We start from the raw sequence: 6,597 nt of genomic DNA on the forward strand, positions 1-6,597 counted from the left end.
TGATGATTTCATCCATGCTAATGTTGGGTTGCATCATACTGTGTTTTAGTCTTGAGGCAAGGAAGAGCACTATTTCCTGTTTCTGCTACTATCATGACCCCTGACATTTTCAAACAATGGCTGATGTTCTTGGCCTGTTATTCGTGGAGTCAGTGAGCAAAGGAGAAACCATGCCAGTTGCAATAACCTTTATTTGAAAGCAGTCATAGCAATATGATTTTGTAGACAGGTCGTATGGGTGTCAGTGTGCTCGTGTGAGACAGAGAGAGATAGAGAGAGACAAAGGCATACTCAGTCAGCCATCACATAATTCATCCATAGGCTGTACCTGAGTATTTTGTTAATGAGGGTTCTATCCACTGGGCTGGGGTCTGGTCCTGTAGACTTTACCTCTGACTATCTTCCACATGATAAATTATTCTCCTGTCCAGGGATGACTCACCCCACACATTTGAAGGGACATTACAACATTTTTTAAATTCATGATCTCCAGCAGCACCCCAACATCAACATATTTGAAAAAGGCATGTTCCTCTCTTTTTGTAGTCAAAAAGATCGACAAGGAGATGTGTTTACGATTCCTTCATCTGGTGTACGTCACGTGATTTTATTAACCAACTATGAGTAGGCAAAAGTAGCCAAAGGCGATAGATTAAAATCACATGATACACACCGGATGTCATCGGAAACACGGCCCTTTTCACATATGTTGCGGTGGTGCTTTAGATGATAAATATGAAGTAAAAAAAATACTGAGATTTCCCTTACACCCTTTTCTTCACACTGGTCTATAAACCCTGCTCCAATACAGAAGACACTGGGACTGGAGTTCAGGCATAATCAAGAGGCCAATAGTCAATACATGTAATCAATGTTAATTTGGTGCATATATGATTAGAATCATGTTTATGAGATACAATATCCCACAATTCCTCTACCTGCCATGCATGTTATTTTCATTCTGGCCCCTAGATGGCAATAATGCCTTGTTGTAGCTCAGTACAGTTCACAGACTGCTCACTGAGAGACCATGGTTGTATTAGCGGTTGATAAAAAGCCAATATGTGTAACTACATTGTACGTACACTTTATCTTCCTATATACACTAACTACCATGTAAATACATAGGTATTAGGGACACAGCAGGTCACATGAGCATTGTTTTGGGATTATTTTTTTGTCCCTGTAGCTGGAAAAGAACATCAGACATCTGTTCATAACTAATCCTTTCTATTTTTACAGACTGATCTTTTCTTCTGCAATCAGAATTTGCGTGTGAGTGCAGCATTATTTCTAAAACCATTTACTGAGAAACAGATTTTCAGCATTTTTTTGAAACATACAGGGAAATCTGGTGATATATTTAGATTGAGTAGCCAGGGTCTTAGTTGAATATATTCAGCACTGTGGCATATCTGTAGAAGTGTGCCTTCAATGAAGGCTAACATGACCTTCCATACACAGACACCATCAGCCCAGCAACAATCCATACATGAAGGCCAGGTCATGCATTCTAGAACTTCTTACAAATCCACAGAGTTCTTAGAATCTTCCATTTAATTTGAATGCCAGGGCATTCTAGCGATTCTCTGAATTCTTAAAACCTAAGATGTAACTGATGGCCATGATACAGAAGTTATTCATAGCATTAGGGAATAGAAGACACTCATATGCTCAGACACGTTCCTCACCGTTGGAGTGCCTCAGAAGTAGAGGATGTGAAGTGAATGGAAATAGTAGCCAACCTCTATTCAACCCTTATTGTAGTGTTGCAAGTAATAAGGTCACAAAATAAAGGGATAAGTTGTGTTGGAAGTGCAACAAAAGACATATTGCTGAGCAAAAATGTATTTTAGACCATCTCTGAATGTCAAGAATGCTGTAGGTGGGTGTAGTGGTGGAATCAAGCGCAGGACACCGAAGTATAGTCCAAAAGACTTTAGTTCAAATTCCAACAAGGAAAAATACGAACTAAACTTGCCCGAAGGCGAAACTACGCACGAAGGCGACACAAACAAAAAGCGCACTAAACATGTGCGTAAACGCTCCAACACAGTGGAGTGAAGCTCAACCGAGCGAAAGCAAAACAAGCACAACACACGACAGAAATAATCACACACAAACACAGACACACCCAACGAGACTTAAATAGAACACTAATGAGGACTAACTAGACACAGGTGTACAACATCAAGACCAAACCAAACGAACATGAAACATAGATCGGTGGCAGCTAGTACTCCGGGGACGACGACCGCCGATGCCTGCCCGAACCAGGAGGAGGAGCAGCCTCGGCCGAAACCGTGACAGTACCCCCCCCTTGACGCGCGGCTCCAGCCGTGCGCCGACCCCGGCCTCGGGGACGACCAGGAGGACGCGGAGCAGGGCGCGCGGGATGGTCCCGGTGGAACTCCGACAGGAGAGATGGGTCTAGGATGTCCCTCCGCGGCACCCAGCACCGCTCCTCCGGGCCGTACCCCTCCCACTCCACGAGATACTGGAGACCCCCCATCCGGCGTCTGGAGTCCAAGATGGACCGAACGGTGTACACCGGAGCCCCCTCGATGTCCAATGGGGGCGGAGGAGTCTCTCCTATCTCATTTTCCTGGAGTGGACCAGCTACCACCGGCCTGAGAAGAGACACATGGAACGAGGGGTTAATATTCTTATATTCAACAGGTAGATGTAACTTATAACACACCTCGTTCAATCTTCTCAGGACTTTAAAGGGCCCCACAAACCGCCGACCCAGCTTCCGGCAGGGCAGGCGGAGGGGTAGGTTTCTGGTAGAGAGCCAGACTCGATCTCCGGGTGCGTACACCGGCCCCTCACTGCGGTGGAAATCGGCGCTCGCCTTGTGACGACGGACGGCCCGCTGCAGGTGGACGTGGGCAGCGTTCCACGTCTCTTCCGAGCGCCTCATCCAATCATCCACCGCAGGGGCCTCGATCTGGCTCTGCTGCCACGGTGCCAGAACCGGCTGGTAACCTAATACACATTGGAAAGGGGTTAGGTTGGTAGAGGAGTGGCGGAGAGAATTCTGGGCTATCTCGGCCCAGGGAATGTAACGCGCCCACTCCTCAGGCCGGTCCTGGCAATACGACCTCAGAAACCTACCCACATCCTGGTTAACACGTTCTACCTGCCCGTTACTCTCCGGGTGGTACCCCGAGGTAAGGCTAACCGAGACCCCCACACGCTCCATAAACGCTCTCCACACCCGGGAGGTAAACTGGGGGCCTCGATCAGACACTATATCCTCGGGGACCCCGTAATGCCGGAAGACGTGGGTAAATAGGGCCTCAGCAGTCTGTAGGGCAGTAGGAAGACCCGACATAGGGAGAAGACGACAGGCCTTAGAGAACCGGTCCACAACGACCAGGATGGTGGTATTCCCCTGAGAGAGGGGAAGGTCTGTTACAAAATCCACCGAGAGGTGGGACCATGGTCGTTGTGGAACGGGTAGGGGCTGTAACTTACCCCTGGGCAGATGTCGGGGCGCCTTACACTGGGCGCACACCGAGCAGGAGGAGACGTAAACCCTCACATCCCTAGCCAAAGTAGGCCACCAGTATTTAGTGCTAAGGCAATGCACTGTCCGGCCAATACCCGGATGTCCAGAGGAGGGTGACGTGTGAGCCCAGTAGATGAGTCGATCCCGAATCTCGAGCGGAACGTACCTCCGACCCTCAGGACATTGTGGAGGGCTGGGGTCTGTACGCAACGCTCGCTCGATCTCGGCATCGACCTCCCACACCACCGGTGCCACAAGGCAAGACTCCGGTAGTATGGGAGTAGGCTCAACGGACCTCTCCTCCGTGTCATACTGCCGGGACAGTGCATCTGCCTTACCATTCTGGGACCCAGGGATGTACGTGATTTTAAATACGAACCTGGTGAGAAACATACTCCATCGAGCCTGGCGAGGGTTCAGTCTCCTCGCTGCCCGGATGTACTCCAGGTTCCGATGGTCAGTCAAAATGAGGAAAGGGTGTTGAGCCCCCTCAAGCCAATGCCTCCACACCTTAAGGGCTTGAACTACAGCTAACAGCTCCCTGTCCCCAACGTCATAGTTACGCTCCGCCGGGCTGAGCTTTTTGGAGTAAAAAGCACAGGGGCGGAGTTTAGGTGGCGAGCCGGACCGTTGAGAGAGAACTGCCCCTATACCAGCCTCAGACACGTCCACCTCAACCTGAAATGGAATTGTGGGATCCGGATGCGCCAGCACCGGAGCCGACGTAAACAGGTCCTTCAGTCTCCCAAAGGCCCTGTCCGCATCAGCTGACCACTGCAGGCGCACCGGAGCCCCCTTCAGAAGGGACGTGATGGGAGCTGCCACCTGTCCAAAACCCCGGATAAACCTCCGGTAGTAATTCGCAAAGCCCAAGAACTGCTGCACCTCTTTCACAGTGGTTGGAGTTTGCCAATTACGCACAGCGGACACACGATCCACCTCCATTTTCACCCCTGACGCGGACAACCGATAACCCAAAAAGGAGACCGACTCCTGGAAAAACAGACATTTCTCTGCCTTGACATATAGGTCGTGCTCCAACAGCCTCCTCAATACACGTCGCACCAGGGTTATATGCTCGGCTCGGGTAGACGAGTACACCAGAATATCATCAATGTACACGACCACCCCTTGTCCCTGCATATCCCGGAAAATGTCATCTACGAAGGATTGGAAGACTGATGGAGCATTCATCAACCCATATGGCATGACAAGATACTCGAAATGACCTGACGTGGTACTAAACGCCGTTTTCCATTCATCGCCCTCCCTAATGCGCACCAAGTTATACGCGCTCCTGAGATCCAATTTTGTGAAAAACCGCGCCCCATGCAATGACTCCGTCATGGTCGCAATCAGAGGGAGTGGATAACTGTATTTCACAGTAATCTGATTGAGACCACGGTAATCAATGCACGGGCGCAACCCTCCATCTTTCTTTTTCACAAAAAAGAAACTCGAAGAGGCGTGGGAAATGGAAGGCCGAATGTATCCCTGTCTCAAAGATTCGGCTATGTAAGTCTCCATAGCTTTCCTCTCCTCTTGAGACAAAGGATACACATGGCTCCGTGGGAGCGCTGCTCCTGCCTGGAGATCAATCGCACAATCCCCCTGTCTATGGGGAGGCAACTGCGTCGCCCTAGTTTTGCTAAACACAAGAGCTAAATCCCCATATTCAGGCGGAATGTGCAGTGCGGGCACTTGGTTTGGACTTTCCACCGAAGTCGCCCCCACGGAAACACCCAGACATCGCCCCTCACACTGAGCAGACCACCCATCGAGAGCCCTCTGTTGCCACGAAATAGCAGGGTTATGGGTGCTTAACCAGGGAATCCCCAGCACCACTGGGTACGCAGGAGAGTCGATCAGATACAGCTGTATAGTCTCTTCATGACCCCCCTGCGCACACATCCTAAGTGGCGCTGTGACCTCCCTGATCAACCCCGACCCCAACGGGCGGCTATCTAAGGCATGTACGGGAAAAGGTTTGTCAACAGGTAGGAGAGGGATCCCTAACTCTAAACAAAACTTTCGATCAACAAAATTCCCAGCTGCGCCTGAATCTACTAGCGCCTTATGCTGGGAATGAGGTGCAACCTGTGGAAAACCAACAGGTATACAAAAGTGCGCAACAGAAAGCTCTGGGTAAGCGGGGCGTCTACTCACCTGGGAGGCCCCCCCAGTGCGTGGCCTGTTGTCCTCTCCCTCGGAGAACCCTCCCCAGCACCTGGCCGCAGTGTGCCCTCCACGACCGCACTTGGTGCAGGAGACAGGCCCCCTCGGGCTCTTCCTCCTCCGCTCTCTAGCGCCAGCGCCCCCGAGCTCCATGGGGCACGGCTCGGAGGCGCTGGAGGGTGAAATGGACGGACCCCCCTCGGAACGTCCGCGGGTAGCTAGCAGGTTATCCAGCCTGATGGACATGTCGACCAACTGGTCGAACGAGAGGCTGGTGTCCCTACAGGCCAGCTCCCGACGGACGTCCTCGCGAAGACTACATCTGTAGTGATCGACGAGAGCCCGCTCATTCCACCCTGCATCTGCCGCTAGAGTACGGAATTCTAGGGCGAATTCCTGGGCACTCCTCCTCCCCTGCCGGAGGAAGACCAGACGCTCCCCCGCCGCTTTCCCCTCCGGGGGATGGTCAAACACCGCCCTGAAGCGGCGGGAGAACTCGTCGTAGGTGATGGTATCCGCGTCGATCCTCCTCCACTCCGCGTTGGCCCATTCCAACGCCTTCCCGGAAAGGCAGGAGATCAGGGTGGACACGCTCTCATGTCCCGAGGGCGCCGGGTGCACGGTGGCCAGGTACAGCTCCACCTGGAGAAGGAATCCCTGACACCCGGCCGCGGTCCCATCGTAGGCCCTCGGGAGCGAGAGTCGAACTCCTCGGGGTTCCGGAACGGGAATGGGCTGACTGGCCGATGGTGCTGGCAGGGAGGATGGCGGTGGAGGAGTCCCCCAGCCTCGGATGGTGGTGATCACCTCCTGCAGTGCGGACCCCATCTGCAGGATCTGGTCACTTTGTTCACGGACCTTGTCCTCCAGTGTCGCCTGGGCTGCTGCGGTTCCTGCTGATTCCATTC

Source organism: Coregonus lavaretus (genome assembly GCF_964263955.1).
Source record: "Coregonus lavaretus genome assembly, chromosome: 1".
Lineage (NCBI taxonomy): Eukaryota > Metazoa > Chordata > Actinopteri > Salmoniformes > Salmonidae > Coregonus > Coregonus lavaretus.